Source organism: Phalaenopsis equestris, unplaced genomic scaffold (genome assembly GCF_001263595.1).
Source record: "Phalaenopsis equestris unplaced genomic scaffold, ASM126359v1 Scaffold000773, whole genome shotgun sequence".
Classification (NCBI taxonomy): Eukaryota; Viridiplantae; Streptophyta; class Magnoliopsida; order Asparagales; family Orchidaceae; genus Phalaenopsis; species Phalaenopsis equestris.
Window position 1 is genome coordinate 182,643 of NW_018165213.1, and position 20,913 is coordinate 203,555.

A 20,913-nucleotide genomic window follows, 5' to 3' on the forward strand; every position below is an offset into this window, starting at 1 on the left:
TTAGATGCCCCTACATACAACAAGGCAAGGCCTGCTTTGGCTAGAATCCTCATAGAAAGGGTCATTACTTTGCCTAAAGTGCAAAAGAGTCTAGATTGGCTTTGATAAGGAAGGGTTTTGGCAAGAAGTTATACTAGAGCAAAAGCCTTATTACTATCAGCATTGTAAGATGTTTGGCCATACCAGGGATAGGTGTTATAGATTGCACCCTCCATCCAAAAAATCCATTCCAGGTAGAGATAAGGATCCCATTCAGAAGCCATCTCTCCCTGTGGCTGAAGCACCAAAGGATATTGGAGAAGGTTTATTGGATAACTCACAAAGTTCTATTGCTCCTTTTGCCTCTAATGTTCCTTCTTTTTCCTCCCCTAGAGTTATAAGGGAGGAACTCAATATTGTGACTATAATTATTTTTGCAACCTGTTCACCAGAAGAGAGATTGGAGGAATCCATTAAGGATTCTTTGAATGACATACAGGTACCTCTGGCTCCTGAAGAAGGGAAAATTGTTGAACTGACACATATTTTGGAGGAAGAGTGGCAGGTACAGACATCCAAAAGGAAAAAAAAAGCAAGCCACTGAAGTTCAGAGATTACAAATTGGTGCTACCTCTATGGCTAATGGTGGTATGGTGAAGACTGGATCCTCTCCTGCTGCTTCTAGAGGAAGAACAAGATCTAGATCGCAGCCTTCACTTCACATTTCCCCCCAAATGATTAGCCTTTCCCACTGTCTCTTTTGGGGCTCTTCCCATTCCATGTCTTTAACAAGACTGATAGTTTATATAAACAACTATAACTTTTGTTTGTTTATAATGATTGAATTTTTTATTCTTTGTAACCTTCAGAGGGTTTTGAGGGGTTTTCCTGTGTTCTTACCCCTAACTTTTCTTTATCTTCATTTAATTCTGTTTCCAACTCATCACTTAACTTTCAGATTCTATCATTCTCATTTGATAACCATAACCTTTCCTTCTATAAACCTGTCATATCCTCAGTCAACTATATAGTTACCCTTTTGGAGAGATTTTCTGCTTTCCCCTTGTTGCTTACATTTGGCCTGGAAAGTTGGCTTTACTGGTTGGTAAGGCAGATGTGGGGAATTTTCTATACTTACTATGATTAAACTTTTGTGTTGGAATATCAGGGGGATTTTTTATCCAAATTACTTGATCAGGATTAAAAGCTTAGCTAAGAAGCACAACTTGCTTTGCTTTGCCATATTGGATTGGTTCATAGCACCCCCAATAGATTCCTTAAGAAGTTCCCTCAGTTTTATTGTCTGAATAATTGAAATAATAAAATTTGGCTTTTCTATAGGAAGGAGGTCAATTTTCATCTATTGAACAACCATACTCAGTTCCTACATGTTGCTCCTACATGCTGCACTACAATGGGACTTCCTTCATATTGATGCTACCTTTGTTTATACAAGCAGAGTTGCAGGAGAGAAAGTTGTTTTGTGGCAGCAAATTCATTAGCTAAAATCTTCTGTTCTTCTGTTAAGGGGCCTTGGATTATTGGTGGGGACTTTAATAGTGTGGCTAAATTGAATGAAAAATGGGGAGGGAAACCTGTTGATCTAAACAGATGCTGCTCTTTACTGATAACATCAGGAACACTGATCTCTCTGAACTTCCACATCAGGGGCCACTTGATACATGGAAGAGAGGAAAGCTCCATGAAAGAATTGAAAGGTTTTTTGTTAATCATGCTTGGTTGGAGACCAATTTCCAAACTTTTGTCTCACATTTGCATTACATTTGTTCAGACCATAGACCATTGTTGATATCTATTTCCCCTACTCAATCCTCCCCCATCCCAAGATTTAGATTTTTCAATGTTTGGGTGGAACATCCCGATTTTCTCCCCTTTCTGCAATCTGTTTGACTTCCTGATAAATCCCTACCTCCTTGGATCAGATTGTGGCAAATTCAAAAGTCAGTGTCTGAGCACTTAAGATCCTGGAATTGGAATTATTTTGGCAATTTAACATCAAAAGTTGAGGAGGTTGAACAAGTTGTTAAGGTGGCAGAATTGAATCTCCAATTAGGCACCTCAGATGAACAAACACTTGTCAATGCTAATGTCAATCTTATTAGAGCCACTCATTGGGAAGAACAGTTTTATAAACAGAAGGTTGCACTAAAAAAATTTATTGATGGGGACAAAAATACAAAGTTCTATCATGCTTGTATCAAACAAAGAAGACAGTCTAATACCATTTTGAAGATCAAAGATAGCAATGGTTGTTGGATTCATGATACTGATCAAATTCATTTTATTTCAACTCAGGCCTCCTTAATGACAAATTTTCTGATATTAACAGATTGGATCTAACATTTGTTCCTTCTGTAGATGATATTTAGCAGTCATTATGTTCCATTGATGGTGACAAAGCTGCTGGAGCTGATGGGTTTACCTTCACCTTTTATAAAAAGGCTTGGCCTATTGTAAAAGGGGAGATTGCGAAGGCTGTCCAGGCTTCCTTCAAGGGGGCTGGCATGCTTAAGTATCTTGCTCTATCTACCATTACTTTAATTCCTAAGGGTGATCAGAAATCAAACTGGGATCATTTCAGGCCAATCTCTCTTACAACTGTTTACAACTGTGTTGTCAAAGCTCTCAAAGCTCATTAGCAAGCTGTTGGTGTTTAGATTAAAACCCCATTTGCCTTTGTTGATTGCTCCTAACCAATCTGTCTTTGTTGCAGGGAGACAAATTACTGTAATGTCTTACTCACTGAAGACCTATTCTTGGACATTGACAGGCCATGCAGAACGGGGAATCTCATGTACAAACTTGATGTTTCAAAAGCCTATGATACTATCAAATGGAATTTCATTTTGGAATTACTTAAGGCAAGAGGATTCAATGATTCTTTCTGTTAGGTGATCTAAAGGTGGCTTCATAATAATTACTAAACTATCATGGTGAATGGCAATTCTCATGGGCTATTTCAAGCTTCTAGAGGCATTAAACAAGGAGACCCACTCTCCCCATATATCTTCATACTGGCTATGGACTATCTATCTAGGCTTCTCAATCACCATTTATCTAAAAAGGAGTACCTTAGATTTGCCAATAAAGCCAACTTTTCCATAAGTCGCTTATGCTATGCAGATGATGTTATTTTGTTTTCTAATGCTTCCAAGCCTGCAGTAAAGAAGGTGTTTAGTCTGCTGAATTTTTTTCAACAGATTTCTGGCCTCTCTTTGAATCACAACAAATGTCAACTGATCTTTAGCAAACACATTACTGCAGCTACTAAGAATTGGATCAAAGATTACACGGGATTTAAATCTGTTGCAAGCCCACTTCTGTATCTTGGGGTGCAGTTAATGAATGGGGGGAAAAAGCATACTCAATTTGATGATGTTGTTTCTAAAGTCTCTAAACATATCTCATGTTGGGCCAATGCTTATCTTTCACAGGGTGGAAGACTGACTTTAGTGAAAAGCATTTTATCTTCTTTTCCCATGTACATCATGCAAATGCTGAAAATGAAAAAAAGCACTCAAAGGACATTGGAGGTGATGCTTAACAAACTTATGTTGGAAGGGAAGCACAAACATACCCACTAGTTAAGATGGGATAAGTTATGTCTCCCTCTTTCTGTTGAAGGTCTAGGTATGAAATCTTTCCAACAATTACATAATATATTCTATTGTAAGTTATGGATCAAATTCAGAGAGCAAACCTCTCTGTGGGACAATTTCATGAAAATGAAGTATTGTAAACATTCCCATCCAGTAACCATACATAAGAAAACTGGGGACTCTAGAATTTGGTATGAACTTCTCAAAATCAGAACTGTTTCTAAAGATTTATTTATTTCAGAAGTTGGGGAAGGCAAAGTTGATTTTTGGTTAGATAATTGTGGTTAGATAATTGGTTACAGATAATTGGTTACTTGATGGTAAATTGGACCCATCTACAAATCTCAATTCATCTCTCAGCCTTCCAATTCAGAAATGTTGGACTAGTCAGCACTGGAACAAAGATATGTTGGCTTCTATGGTGGACCCTGAATAGATGCATCAAATCACCAAAATTCCTCTAACTCCCCAGACTCCTGACAGAACTGTGACAAAAAATCCCCATCATATTTCTCTTACCCAATTTGCTTATTACACATTATATACCTGACCTTCACAAGATTGGGGTAAAGCCATGTGGGTGAAATATCTTAGCCCCTCTATGTCTTTTTTTGCTTGGAGATGCTTCCATAAAACCATTCCTACTGATGACATCCTCAAACTTAAGGGGTCAAAAGGCCCATCAAAATGTAATCTCTGCTACCATCAAGAGGAATCTTTTTCTCATCTTTTTTCTCCTGTCCTATTGCAAATGAGGTCTGGTTGTAGGTTATCTCCAAACTCAATCTTCTATCTCATCTTATGCATTGTGATAACTATATTGATTGCTGGAGAATCTAGAAAGATAATCATGTTGAAATCATTCCATTCATCATTACTTGGTTCATTTGGATGGCAAGAAATAGCAACAAATATGATGGTGGTGCCACTAATGCTGCTCAAATCAGCATCAACTGTCATTCATATATTTTCAATATCATTAACTTCATGGACTATAAGGTTATAAATTATGAGTGTTCATGCTTCAAGGATCCACAGAGCTCACTTTCTTCTCCTTTAAAGATTACTTTGGTCCATTGGAGGAAACCTATGCACCCTTGGATTAAGATCAACACTGATGGTAGTTTCAAGAGGAACAGTGCTGACATTGGGGGGATATTCAGGAAACATATTGGGAGATGCCTTTTGTATTTTCAGTCTCCTATGGTAGCCATTAATGCTTTACATGCTGAAGCTTTAGCTATTGTCTGGGCCATCAAAATTGTTCTTGTCATGGGTTGGAATCATTTAAACTTAGAGCTGTACTCTTCATAGCTGGTTCAAACTTTTAAGGACAACCTTTCTCCCCCCTGGTTCTTGGTCTCTTTTTTCAAGCAAATTGCCAATATGAGAGCTACTCACAATATACAAATTCTTTGGAGCCATATTCTTAGGGAAGGCAATAGGTGTGTTAATTGGCTAATTGGCTAGCTTCTCATCAGGGTGCAGTATCCTTGGTTCCAAAGATTGATGTACTTCCTCCTTTAGAGCTTGCTTTTTTGATAAGGGGAGACCTTTCTTCTCTTCCTTATATTAGATGTACAACTTATTCTTTATCTAAATGAAATCTTAGCATTTTGCTGGAAAAAAAAGTAATGTTGGAAATGAAAATTAACATCACCAGAGATCTCTAAGAGTTTATGCTAATTCTGCAACAGATGAAATTCATTTAAGTTTACAAAACTCTGTTGTAGTGGTCAATTCATTTGAGCTTAAACATATTATTATCCAAATGGTACAAAAACAAAACATCAGTTTGGGCGAACACCAACTGAAGATCCTAATTTACACTTTACTAGTTTTTTTAGAATTGTGTGCTACTTTTAAATATGATGGAGTGTCGAAAGATGTCGTCAGACTTAGACTTTTTCCTTTTTCATTAAGGGATAAAGTTAAGATGTGGTTAAACTCATTATCATTTCATTAGCACCTGGATCTATTAGAACTTGGGGAGAACTATCACAAAAATTTTTGGCTAAATATTTTCCACCCTCGAAAATTGCTAAGTTTAGAAATGATATTACATCTTTTTGTCAGTTGAAAGAGGAATCAATATATGAAGCCTGGGAAAGATTTAAGGATCTTCTTAGAAAATGTCCACACCATGCGTTGTCAGATTGATTAATAATTTAAACCTTTTATAATGAATTTGTTGGATGTCTTATATTGATAATTGACGCTGCTGCTGGTGGATCATTAATGTCAGAACCAATCATTAATGTCAGTCATTAATGTCAGAACCATTCGATGAAACATATTCTTTAATTGAAGAGATGACTACTAATAAATTTTAATGATCATCTGAAAGGGTAAATAAAAAAAGAGTAACTAGTATTCATGATTCTGATGCAATATCTATGTTAGCTGCCCAAATAGCTGCTATATCAAAGAAGTAGATCAATATGGAATGAATTATTCTCAGACATCACCTGTGCTTGAGGAAAACTCATTGGGACAAATGCTATAATCTCAATCTTCTTATGAGACCTTAAATGTAATAAATAATCGGCGGTCTAATAATCCTTATGCCAATTATTATAATCCTGGTTGGAAGAATCATCCAAATTTTAGTTGGAGTAACAATAACTGTAATGTTGCAAATTTGCAATGGGGAAACAATGCTGCGAACACATAGAACCCATTGAGAAACTCCAAAAATCAAGGGGATCAAGCTTATAAACCATATTACCCTCCAGGTTTTAATAATTTGCAGATTAAGGAGAAAAAGTTGTTAATGAAAGAATTGATATTGCAAATGGGAAGCCAATTATAAAGTCAAGAAGCTGCAATTATTGGAAGGCATTGCTACTGCACTTAGAAATAGACTTCCAAGAACGTTGCCTAGTAATGTTGAAGTAAATCCTAAAGATCAGAACAGAGAACCAAATTAAAGCTATTCAATTAAGCTATTCAATAATTAAAGCTATTCAATTGAGAAGTGGAAAATAATTAGAAACCAGAGTTCAAAAAGAAGTGGAAGTTGAAGTTGAAAAAGATGAGGTGAAAAATGAAAAATCTGGTAAAGATCTTCATTTTGAGTCAGGATATCCTATTAAACTAATGAAAATTATTGTAGAAAGACCACCACCTCCATTTCCTCAAAGATTGAAGCAGAAAAATAGAGATAACCAGTTTTCAAAATTTTTAGAAATATTGAGGAAATTAACGATAAACATTCCATTTGTTGAAGTCTTAGAACAAATGTCAAGCTATGTGAAGTTCATGAAGGATATATTTAATAAGAAAATGAAGTTTGTAGATAATGAGACTGTTGCACTCAGTGGATAGTGTATCGCTATAATTTAGAAAAAACTTCTAGAAAAACTCAAACATCCTGGTAGTTTTACTATTCCTTGTGCTATTGGCGAATTTTTTTTTTGAAAAGCTTTATGTGATTTAGGAGCCAATATTAATATTATGCCTTTATCAATTTTCAGAAGGTTAGGTTTAGGAGATATTTCACCTATAACTGCAACTCTTCAGTTAGTTGATCGTTCGATTATCTATCCTAAAGGAGTTATATAATATGTTTTGGTAAAACTTGATAAATTTATCATTCCTGTGAATTTTATTGTACTAGATATTGAGAAAGATAAAGAAATTACTATCAATTTAGGAAGACAATTTCTTGCCACTAGAAGAGCTTTGATAGATGTGCAGAAAGGAGAACTAACTATGAGAGTTAGTGATCAAGAAGTTATATTTAATATTGCAAAAACAATGAGATACCCTGCAAAAGAGCAAGAGCTTGAATGCTTCAGAATGGATATGAATGAATATTTAAGCCATAAATGTTTCAAGAAGACATTAGAAAAGAAATTTGAAAAAGAATATGTGTAATATGAGGATGAGGATAAAATTCAAGATGAATCTACGAAAGTGTGTAATGAAGATTTGGATTATGTTCAAGAAAACATTTGATATAAAATAAAGTTTGAATCACTATCGAGCGCTTTGGGTTACATTGTACATGCATGGATCATCTTGTTGCATTTTTGCATGTGGTTATTTGTTGCATTATATGCGTGTTTGCGTGAGCACTTAGCTTGATCGACATTCCTAGATCAATCCTCGATCCTTTTGGGTTTGATTGACCAACACATGTCGATCACCCCATCTTTAGGGTTTGATCGACTGCTACATTTTGATTGTCGACTTTGGGTTTGATTGGTCATCCCAGGCCGAAAATCCTATATTTTGGGTTTGATTGACTGTTGCGTGTCGATCACTTGATCTTTTGGGTTTGATCAACCACTACATGTCGATTGCCGGTCATGGGTTCGACGGCAATCCTGGACCGATCACCCTATCCTTTGAGCTCGATCGATTGTCACAAGCCAATCACCCTATCACTCGTGCTTGGTCCATCGCTACGCGTCGATCACCCTCTTTGGGTTTGACTGGCCTCCTTAGGCCAATGACCCCATCTTTTGGGTTTGATAGACCACTCGTGTCAATTACCACTATGGATTTGATCGGCCGTCCCAGACCGATCACACACTCCCTTAAATTGGTCTGCCTGCTTCTTCGTTCTAACTGGCCACCGCGTTCTGGTTGATCGACCACTTTCATGATTGTATGATTTTGCATCATATTGCATGTGGACATGTTTGCATGTATGTTTGGTTGTTATTAGGGCAAGGTGTAATTGTCTCGGTGGCGTCTTATACACCAGACGATCGAGCACAAATAGTCTTGTTTCATGTGTCTTGCATGGCATCTCACATGATCATTGTCGCATGCTTGAGTTGCATTTCGAGTGACTGCCCATACACTCACCTCACTTGTGTGATTCTCCCCACTTAGGATCACCATCCTTCAGGCATTGCCTCTTATGCATACCCATCTGTCAAGCCGCTACCTTCATGATATGTTCATCCTTCCGGTCACTGCCTCCACGACACACCAATTCGTAGAGCCCCTACTTTTATGGCATGCTCATCCTTTGGGTCACTGTCTGCATGACACTCCCATTCGTCGGGCCCCTGGCTCCACACACGCCAATCCCTCAGGGGTCACTGCCTTCTCGACATACCCATCTATCGAGCCCCTGCCTCAATGGTACGCCCATGCCGCAGGGTCATTCCCTCCTCAACATACCTATTTTTCGGGACCCGCTTCTATGACACGACCATCCTTCAAGTCATTATCTCCACGACACACTAATTTTTCGGGCCTCTACCTCCATGTTACGCTCATCCTTTGTGTCACTACCTCCATGACACACTCATCCTTCGGGCTTATGCCTCCACATCATGCTCACCCTTCGGGTCATTGACTTCATGTCATACAAATTCGTAGGACCCATGGCTTCACAGCACACCCATCCTCGAGTCACTGCCTCCACGACACACCCACCTTTTCGAGTCACTGCCTCCACGACAAACTCACCACTTCTATTATATGTTTGTTGCATATATTGCATGTTTGCATGCGTGCTCGATGAGTGCCTCTCAGGTAAAGTGTGAATCATTTTCATGGTATCATTTTACTTAACACAAACTCATTTGTAGTTGTTTTCTACTTGTCGCATGGTGCCCGGGGTCCTCAGGTGGATGTAATTCCTCACATAAGTGACTCGTTCTTACCTGTACATGTTGTTCACTTGTGTCATGTCGCATGTATCATCCTTACATCTATTGGCTTGAAGTGTGCTTCACCTTTTTGGGGGACTGTTGTGATTATTTCTTTCTTCAATCTAATAATCATAATGTGGTCATCTTTCATATATGTATGCTTACTAATTGACCTTATTGGTTTGTCTTACTCATTAGAAGAGTGACTCGTTTGTTGGTCGTGATACTCAAATGAGCGTTGCCCGTGAGAATGTCTCCATGAGCATTGTGATTTTATGTATCACGAGCAACAATCATGTATGATTGTGCTAAGAATTCAATGGTTCTAAATTGCATTATATGTGTTACATACATTATAGGTTCATTATTTTAAAAGTATAAAATAGATATTTTTACTATTTATGTATTATCCACCCTACTTTTAAAACTATATAAGTTAGGTCACATCTAAGGCTACCACTTTTAAAATAGCACCCCTCTCATGTGACGTCCTTTAGATCCCTTAGATATTAAGGAAAAGGTCGGTATGATGACACTGTCAATTTCATACGGTAGGGGGAGACTTTACCCTATACACATAAATGTTGGTTAGGACACTTATTGTTAGATGGTATGTTAAGCTAGGATCTAGGGTGTTAGGTAGCATTTTTAATGTATGACTATTGTCTCTGCTGGTTTGGTTGCCCTAGCCGGACATCTTTCCTATTTTATGCTTTAGGTGTGATTGCATGCTTGATATGCATGATAGTTTGTTAGGGCATTTTCTTATAAGGAATTGTGCCGCTATATGCACACAGATACTTTAAAAGAAGAAACATGTGATGATTTCTCCTAACCCTTTTCTTACAGGCGCTGCTCAACTCCCCCACCAGCCCGACTCATTATTCATTGCATAACTTTCCTTGATAACATGATTTTCTTGAAGATCGAGTTTTTTCTCTCTTTTCTATGTACTCTTAGAGTTCTAAGAGAGCCCTCTAGTGGAAATAATATATGATAATGGGTTCTGAGGTGGAACTACGTGGCGGGGACCAAAAGCAGATGCTCGTGCCCCATATCTTAATTCTGCATTTCATATTGATGCATAAAATTAAGATCGGGCATGTATAAGCTTAGTGTGGTTGTCTTTTTCCTTTCTGGGAAATTTTGTTGATTCAGCGACATTGGCTTTTAATATATTTTATTTGGCTTGTTTTTTGCCTTATTGCATGCTTGAGTTATTTTCCATGTTTATCTCTGTGGTTTGTTTAAGAATCACGATTATAATATAAGCTCTTTAGGATTTAAAAATTCTAAATTTTTTTTCTAAAAAGTTCTAATAAAATATTCAAGATAATGAATTTTAGGATTGAAATATTTAGGATTTTAAAAATGCACTTTTATTTCCTGCATAACCTTTGGGTCTATTTTAAAATGGGTTGCATGTATAGCTATAACCCAAGTCATAATTAATAAAGCTTCCACTATAACTAAGGATCGCTCTAAATAGTTGCATTCATGTTGCATGCCCCAAGGAGAAGCTCCCATGCTTCTCCAACCCGAGTAACCCAACATATCTTTTATATATAGATGGTTGTATAGTGCGCATATAGTGTTAGATAGCTCCCCAACCCATACGGGGTGTAAGTCCTTTTGTTTGAAGTGTTTCCAACTTTGTAGCTGAACCTCCACTTCTCTTTATTTCTCGTGACATCCTCGCCACTTCGACAGTTGTCAGTCCCCCCTCTTGGATCTTCAAGTTATAATCATAGGACAAAGTTTCTTTTCTCTAACCTTAAGGGTTCCAAGGTCCCTCGTGGATGACATGGTTCACAGATTACTGACTAAGGATCTCAATACATGTTGGGTCGGCTACCCCCACGATCTGGTAGACATAAGGTCCTAGTAGCTTGAGATTACATGTTTGTGGTACCCTATCTCTATATTTTAGAAATACTTTGTCTTCCTGTTATTGAGCCCCTTTGAGCCATGCCGCTCATTTGACTTCTTCAATATCATCTTGATGGCTCGATGTCAATGAGATACCGCTCATTTCAGATAATATGGTTTTTCCTTTGCCCTTAAAGCCTGAACGTGCTTAGATGTATTGGGATATCCCAGTCAAGGTGGTTTTGGTTATTCCATGGGCTCCAGGTGCCAATGAGTTGTTGGCCATTTGGAATGTGAGATACTCACTCTTTGCCCAATGGCTTAATGAGAGCTTTGAACCATATGGACATACCCACACATAATAGCCTTTCTTTGATGACCTATTTCCCCAGGTCTATAATAATATAAGTGAAACCCCTTTTATCAAGAGCATTCTTGAGCAAACCCCAATATGTAATTAACTAAGTGGGATACATTCCCTTGGGAGAACTCTTGACCCCAAAACAAACACCTACACTTGAATCTCTACTTTTGTTAGTCTACGTATGTATTCTTTCGTGGATGCTCGTCCAAGATGCTTTCACTTGATCTTATTTAGGCAAACATACTTGATCTTTCCTTGTGAGGTTTATCGCATATAACTCTCCACATTCTTTCTCTATTTGTCATCTTTATTGTAAGTTCATCTTTTATGGTTCCTCCCTTTGTTGATCGTTTAGATGATCTGGAAGAGAGAATTACTAAGAAAAGGGAAGTATACAACGATTGACAAGTTGGCGACTCCTTCAAAAATAAAAGGAGAAAAGAATGAAAATAGCACTGCCTAATAACATTGAGGTAAATCCAAAAGACCAAAATTTGGAGCAATGCAAAGTAGTAGAAGTGATGACTGGAGAAGTGAGAGGAGCAAGCCAAAAGGATGAGAACACCCCTATGAAGTCTTTATTAGGAAAATTTTCAACTATCAATCAGATTAACCCATTTGAGAGACTTCCACCTACATTCCCTCAAAGGCTGCAAAATCTCATCAAAGATTTTGGTAGTTTCACTATTCCCTATGCCATATGAACCGAGTTTCATGGAAAAGCATTTTATTACATATGGGTCAATGTCAACCTCATGTTTCTAAATATTTTTAAGTAGCTTAGAAGAGGAGAAAATAAGTTGGCTAATTTTATATTGCAATTAGCAGATCAATCAATGTCCCATCATCTATGAATTGTTGAAATTTCGCCTATCACAATTGATATGCTTATATTCTCAACTGATTTTGTGTTTTTGGATCTAAAACCTGATAAAGAGATGCATGTGACTTTTAGGTGATCATTCCTTACCATTGACAGCGATACCATTGATGCTCAAGAAGGGAAAGTAATTTTAAGAGAGAAAAATCAAGAAGTCATATTCGATGTCTTAGGATCACATGAGCCTCCCCAAGTCTCTAGGAATGATCAAAATCATAAAGTAGAAATGGTAGATCGGGAAGTAAAAATCCCAGTTATTGAGTCGAATGAGCTAACCTAGAAGAGCAAATGATAATTGATGAATTTTTTGGGAATCTGAATGGTGATAATGTTATTCTTCTTTTAGGAGAAGCCCAACCACTAGACCCAGCTCTGTTAGGAGAACACCTTAGTCTGTCTCTTGAAATCACTGATGATTATCTGATTGAAAGTGAGATGTTACTGTAGAACCTCTATTGGTTGATGGGATAGAATCAATGTTTTTGGGATGGAGTGGAGAGAATAATATCATCTTAAGGATGAAAGAGAAAATCTAAGACAACCTGAAGTTGAGACGACTGATTAAGGACTACTGGGTTGATAATTTTTAGGATGATTTATGAGACTTGAGTTAATTGAGGATGTTAAACCAAGTGCTTTCTTGAAAGGGAACCCAAGTGTTATCTGTTGTTTTGAGGATGAGTTCATTTCCAACAATTGTTTCAAAATTCACTTTGAAATTTGCTTTAAATTTTATGTTTGATGAGTTTTTGCATCTTGTCCCTCTAAGGAGTAGTTACTCCCTGATGGTGGGGTAAGATTCGAGAACCTCATTTCTTCCTACTACATTTTCATACCTCTCCCGATTTATGCATTGTTTCATGTCATACATAGTTAAATTTGTTAGATGCATGTGATTACCCTTGTGTTTACCTTCTTTTTCCTGGAGCTACCTGCTTTTTAATTTATTGATACTTCATGATATCTATGTGCTCGAAAAAAGCAAGTGAGGGAGAGAAAAATATACCTTGTTATAAACCTGAAAGGTAGCTCACATAACTCAGTAAAGGATTAAATATAAATTGATAACTTCTATTAAGAATTATGATTTATTTCAAACTGCTTATAATAGAATATTAAAAGAAGGTAAATATCATTTAGAAAAGATTAACTTTAATAGGTTAATAAGAAGATTTGAGAACTTAACAGCTTCAAACATTACTTAAAGAAATCTACAGTTTATTATAATAGTATAATTTAAATGCTAAAGTAGCAAACCAAGAATATTCCTTAATTTGTTTCAGTAAATTTTAACTAAATTAATGTTATCTTAAGTTTTAACTAAAAAAGATAACTTGATGGTGGGACTTCAAAATATTAGGTGTTGAGTTTATTGCTTAAGTAATGCTACCCAACGTCAAATTTAAAATCAGAAAAGAAAAAAGTTGCAAACCAGAAATAGTAATTCTCAAGAGAAAAAGAAGAAAAATAAAAGAAAAGAAAAAAATTGAAAAAAAGAGAGAGTCAAAAAGCAAAAAAGTAATGTGAAGAAGCTTGAGGTTGACACAATAAAAATTCAATGATAAAGGTATTATAAGGGTGTCTAGTGGAACTTACGTGAAACAACTTTCTCATGATTCTTTAATAAAAAACCACTTAAAGTCATCTTTAAAGAAAAATTTCAAGTAATACTATTCAAAACCACCTTAAAGACATTCAAGGCTACCAAAAAGAACTTTAAATAATGTTGGTTTAAGAACCATTGAAATTTTTTAAAGGTTGGGATGAAGGAAATCAAGGGAAGATTGAGTTATTAACCATTAAAGATAATTGACTCTATAATGACATTTTAAATACTTTTATTCTGTCGTGATAAACAGGGTGAATAGATAGAAACTTGCAGGAGTACCAATTGAATTTATAAAATCCCTACTGAGCTATGTGATTATTTGAGGTCAAGTAATAAGGTAAGTTTAGGGGCATTGACCTGCATCAATTTTATGTGATTTTACTTATACTTTTTTCTGCATTTACATATTATTTCCACTTAATTAACATAGATTTAAACTTGAAAAAATGCTTTTCTCGATGTTGTGCAAGTTAAAGGTATTTAATATGAGCAATTCAGAACAAAAAAACTAGCAAAAAAGCAGTGAAGCGGCATGATCGACCCTAGAGACGGTATGGCCATGCCATATGTTCGATAGCAACGGTATGCATGACCACACCAAAATGTGGCATGACCATACCAAATTCCAGACCTACGACTTGACCACGGCAAAGTCAGTCGTGACCATGCTGCCTTATTCAACACTCTAGTGTGACAATGACAATGCAGTTTGCAGCGTGACAATGCACTTTGCAGTGCAACTATGTCGGCAAAGGGCAAAATCATTTTTGGAAGGAAATTTGCTTGCTAAATTCGAGGAGTTTCTATAAGAAGAATTTTTAGGGCTTCCTGAGGGAATGTATGGACTAGAGGAGCATGGGAAATGGCTTGAGGCAGAGTTTAGAGAGATTTTGTATGCTTTCCCTTTAGGTTTTCTTCTTCCTTAGGTTGAAACCTTCAAGGGGCTTTTTCCACCTTGTCTTGTGAGTTGTGAGAGAATATTACATTGGAGGAATGATTACTACTTTTATGGAGAAGACAAGTTATTATAAGTTTAACATATTTCAGCTTTTTGTAATGAAATCCTACATAGTTTCTTTTGTGATGGTTTTTTCGATAATGCCCGGCTAATTTCTACTTCATGTCTCTGTGATGTAGGGGTAGTGGATTCTCGTTATTTTTTCCAAATTTTTTTTGTTAGCATTTTGTGTGTTTTCATGGCATATGTTGTTGGTTAACCTATAAATGTCATTTACTCTTAGTGTGACCAAATATGATGTTAAAATATTGCATGAAACTATGATCTCTAACTGTTGCATAGTGAAAAGAAAGTGTTAACTATAAAATGCTGAGATGACAGAAATATTCCAATGAGATTATGCAAACTTTTTAGGGGATCAAAACATTCATGTGGAAATATCATGGGGATTGAGGAAGCATCAACTTCATTGATTTTAGTGTTCTTTTGACCTAGACATAAGTATAATAAGTATTGTATCTCCGATTATCAACAATTACGTAAGAACATCACAATCACCGTAATACCCAAATCACAAAGGCAGGAGCCTGATCATTCTTGAAAGAACTCTTAAGATTTTTTTCTACGTTTTCTATTTTCTGTTATCTACTCTACTTCCATTAAGATTTTAGGACATAAGCATACTTTGCAATCAAGCCAAGCTAGGTTAACTAATTTAGTAAACTAGAGATTCTTCTATTGAAGTAAATTGTTAAGCCTTTTCTCATGAGATCGATATGTGGACTCTTACATTGAATACTACTTGATACATGCACTTGCGTTGTACAACCTACTTACTTTGCGGTAAGGTTTGGCATGTCATATGTAGAGGTGGGACTTATATCCACCGAAATAGTAAGGAAGCCACTAGAGTGGAAAAGAAAAGAGACTTATACTCCATCTGGGTCGAGGAAGCCTCTAACATCCTAATCATACTAGACAACCCCCTAAGTATAAATCACATGTTTGGTCAAGTAGGTTGAAGAAGCACGTGGACTTCTCCTCGGGATATGCAAATATGATGTAATTATATAAAGTAGTCATAATGTGGAGACCCTATAAGAGATGGCTTGAGTTATGTCCATACCATGCAATCCATTCTAACCATACAAAAAAGAAAAGTGATGTTTTAAATAGTTATAATATTTTAATCCTAAATTTTGTTTTATCTCAATCTTTTATTATTAAGATGTTTATATAAAAAATATGTTTTAAGGTCCTTAACGAGCATAAATTATGCTTTGCAAGATTTCCAGATAATCCATAATCAAAGAAAGCGGGAACAAGTCATCACACAACGAAAAGGAAACAAGCCAAATATATAAATAATAAAAAAGGTCATGTGTCACTAGGTTGGCAACATATCCCAGAAAATTGAAAAATGCGATCAGGCTATATATATACATACATGTTCTTAATTTTATACATCAAATATGAAAATCAGAACTAAGATGCGGGACACAAGCAACCACTTTTGGTCCTCATCACGTGGTTTCTCCCATCAGGCATCTCGGAATCTGTGATCGTACCTAATTTCTGATACAGATTTAATCCCAAGGACTCTAAGCGAAATACTTAAAAAAAGGCAAAAAAAAGACTCAACCTGCAATATAAAGGGTTATCACGTATTACTTACATGCAATATATAATGAAGCATATATAGTGGGAGGAGAACTAAGCAGCACTTGTAAGAAGAAGTGTTAGCTTTAAATCATTAAGCTCCTCGTTGTTGGATATGTCTCCCTGTAGAAAATTAGCTTAATGTATTAGTGTGCAAGTCCACACCAGATAAACACACAAAGCATCACACAAAGTGACTAGCCAGGACGCAAACCAAGGAAAAATAGCCAAGACATGAAAACTTTTAACTGCAACATAGCCCTAGTCTAGCAAACCATCTAAACACAAGGTGGCCTAATCACAACATCTAAGTATGTGTGCATGGTGTGGGTAAGAGCTAATTTATGACTTTGATGGAGTCACCAACACCGTCGCATCCTAAAGATGCAACAAATTTAAAATATGTCACTAGGTGATGACATTTTAAATAAGAGGTCTCACATATAGCCTAACTTATGTAAATTTTAAATAGGGTGGATAATATAAATTAGGAAAATATCTATTTTTAAAATTTTAAAATATTAGACCGTTAAATGCGAGTTCATAATATTTAGATAATGTACTTTAAAGCCCTTAGAACATTAGCACCGTCATCCATATGCTGATCAGAATACAAAAACTTATATTACTGCTAAAATATCCCACGAGAAATGTTTGTTTAAGTATTACGACCAACAAACGAGTTAACTTGTTATCCAAATGGACTAAGTGAGGCACATGTAAGATGCAAATATGCACTATCATGCCATGTTTCTCGAGCTAACATGTTGAGCACACTAAGTGATTCAGTACAATATGGATATTCTAATAGGTGCGAACATTCACATTGTACTCCAAGGGTGCTTTATTATGCTATGATCACTCGAGCAAACATATTTAGCGTACTAAACAACACACAAGTCCATATATCAATACATGACTTGCAAGCTCAATGTGATTGCACCAAATGTTGCAATCAGATACAAAAGACAAGCAAAATGTCTATATATGCACATTCACACAAGTTAAAGTGAATGCACATACATAGACCAGACATCGCGACAGGTCACACACAAAATTATATGAGCATTCAAACGATTATCGAGGTGGATTAGCAAAATGTGGGCTAGTCACTCTCGACATATGTCGAGCATTCGTTGCGGAAATATTACAACATATGCTCGCCACGAAATGCTCCAAAGTGCACATGAAAGTGGGCATTATGAAGCAATCATATGATATAAATACAAACAATCATGATTTAACAAGCAAGGCAATTAAAATTAGCAACCAAATATATGCAAATGAGCCGACCCACATTGGACAATCGATCGAGTCATCCGACAAGGGACAACCGACCAAACCAAACGATGTCGGACAACCTGTCATACTGGCCTATGGTAGGCGGCCGAGTTGACTGAGATTAAGGGACCAATTGAACCAAATGATGACGGGCAGTCAATCAAGCCAACCAATGTCGGGTGGCTGGTCAAGCTGACTAACGGTGACCAGCCAAAGATGGTGGTCCATCCAACAAGATATTATGCAAACAAATTAATTTTCTTATGCATATTCAAATAAATGACCAAATCTTAACATAAAGATAAACCCAATCGCATGTAGATGGCAAATCAAAATGCTCCTAGCGATCTCATAAAGTTCTAGGGTGGGATGTAGTCGTAGCTACCATTCGTTACGCAATGTAACGGAGGGTCTACCTTTAATTGTTCGGTAAAACATGAAGGAAATTTTCCACGAAAATAAAACCTTCACGAAGATGAAGGTTTTCCCATATGGACATAGCATTCACAATCTAGGGAATGAGGATCAAAGGAATTCCTCGTTCTCTAGATCGTGGTGACTACAACCCATTCAAGGGGTGAAGCCACCAAATAATCACGGGATTACAGGGCTCCCAACCATTAGGTCAATGTGCTAGGGATATGGAGGAAAACTCAAGGGTCAATGGAGACTACAACAAAAAACTCCTAACCTATGGAGTTTCCTCTAACACCGAACCTAATCCTATTTCTTCAACACATATACCTAAAAAGGCTTGCTAAAAAAGAAATAAATCGGGTTTAGGGAATGTGTAACCGGTCTCACTCTTTTTTCTTGCTTCGAGCTTGCTCCCTTCCTAGGATGACCATGAGTTGAACTACCCCGCAATGCCTACAGACAGAGAGTGAGAGCAGGGGAGGTATGCAGGTACCCCCTGATAAATGATTATATCATGCAAAAATATGACTGACACGTACCTTTGAGAGGGGGTCATTCGTGGCTATTTGTGCCGCAATGCAGTCGCTGCCTCATAAGTGATTGGAACTCCAGTGAGACTTTCGGCTAAATGGAGAAGGAAGCAGAGGTTGCTGGTAGCTCAGGTTACCGGCTGTAAGGAAATGGGGTGACTAGCGAGAGCTCTGCCCAAGAGAAGGAAGTAGATAGCTTAGGGCATCATGAAAGGGGGCCTCACCGACAGGAGAGGAAGGGAGAATCGGCGGTGTAGGAGGCGAAGCTGGCCACCGTGCGAGAAGAAATGACCACTGACGAATGCGAGATCCAGCAATCGGGTCAAAACTGTGAGAGAGATTCAGCCGCACATGTTAAGGCATCGTCACATGAAGGGGGAGACCAGTTGTAGAAGTGGCCTGATGAGGACAGGTAGCCTTTGGCCACCGGCTCAAGGAAGGAGCCCGGTCGGCGGCGCGTCCAGTCCAAAGGACGAGCCGCTCGTGAGGAGCTGTATGTGAAAAATCGGGGAGGCGGCCTAGCCCGGCGACTGGAGCTAGCGTCAGGGACGCCGGAGGGATGGAGCAGAGCTGGCGAGCGGCGTCGGCGAAGGGAGCTGGGCTGGCAAGCGGCAACCGATAGGTGGAGTAGGTTTCGGTCCTCTTGGGCATCAAACGTGAAAATGGGGACTAGCGCCTCCACGATTTTTTCTCCTCTCGAGAAAGTGTTCTTAAAGTTTTTTTTTTTTTTTAAGTTTTCACAATTCTAATTGTATTTTAATGTCTCGATTCACTTGTTTTAACTCTTTCACAAAACTATAGCAACATAGTTATTCTTCTTAGACAAAGTCGACGTTCCGAACACGCTCGTTCAGTTTGTTTTGTGGTCTGAGATCATTTGAATAACTTCAATGATGGTTAAGATAAATTTGAGCTTGATTTGTGCACAAAGTTGTTTTTGTCGACCTTTTCAATCATGGGAACATGAGTATTAAAAAATATAATTTCATAGCACCAAAAGCATATATCAAACATGAAAGACATAAAAAAAGATGTCAACGTCGGCATCATCTGGTATTAAAGCTAGCGCAACCATAGTTCCATCTTAGAGTTCCTAGAATCCGCCCCTATTCAAGCAACATCCACCAACAAAAATCTTATTTCCTACCAACAACCAAACCATAGATAAATTTGACCTAACCATAAATTTCCTTTGTAGATTTTTAAAATCAGTAACCCCAAAGGCAAGAATTTGAATCCCTTACATAGGGAAGATTAGTCATGACCCTTTGGAATCGAAAATTAGAGGAGGCCAAGTGAAGAACTAGCATATAGATAACGGAAGATTATGAAGATGAATAAGAGATCTAATGCCATTTCCTACCAGCTTATTATAAACACAATGTTCAAACTAGCTTTTGAAGTGGAGACTACATCATCGCTCGACAAGCACATCTTATAAACCAAATTACACTTAGGAGAACATCCAAGCTGGCCCTGTCAAAGAGAAAGCTTAGACAGAGTGGAGAACAAGAGGAACCGATCTACATCCCAAAGTATATCTTTGGCAAAAAGTGTTTCAAGTGCCACAGATTTGAACATATTGAATCAGACCGCACAACCAAGAGGTGATCTATTTCACTAGACAGAACATTTTGAAAAATTGAAAATAACACAGTAGACACTGAAGACCGTGAGGACACAAATAAGGAGGATCAGTTTCGAGTTGAGGAAGAAAAGATGCACGTAGTTCTGGCTGATTCTGTGGGAGAAAGTCCATGTCCAAAGCATTCTTAAGATTCTGACCATTCAGATCTATATAATCATTCTTGAGTTGGCCTTGTTGAAAGTGGTCCAACATGTCAGAAATGAGGCCCTTTGTGCCATGTCTAGAAGATTATTTTAAGTTATTCATATGTTAGATTCAGTTCAGCATTGTACCCACCATCAAATGTCCAAGCAAGGGGGATGAATACTTGTCTTGAAGTATTTCTTAGGAGCTTGATGGAGAAAAAAATTTATTAGTGGGATACAGGTTCTATCAGTGAAGAAGAGATATATTCTGAGTGGTTGCTAGTTAGAATGATGCAACTTGACGAAGAGTCCACCCTAGAACTGACCTTTCCTCACATATTGGTTTATCAACTACATTC

General features: G+C 37.4%; 1 long non-coding RNA gene across 2 annotated transcripts; it reads right to left on the minus strand.

The window, feature by feature from the left end:
* Positions 1-16,321: 16,321 nt before the first annotated feature.
* Positions 16,322-19,490, minus strand: LOC110031132. 2 transcript variants are annotated; one of them, XR_002294709.1, is made up of 5 exons: positions 19,006-19,490; positions 18,791-18,921; positions 18,630-18,704; positions 16,570-16,676; positions 16,322-16,469 (listed from the first exon to the last, which is right to left on the minus strand). It is a non-coding gene; the product is annotated as an uncharacterized LOC110031132 (long non-coding RNA). The 2 variants fall into 2 exon arrangements; XR_002294708.1 differs by having other exon boundaries at positions 18,791-19,485.
* Between the last annotated feature and the right edge of the window lie 1,423 nt (positions 19,491-20,913).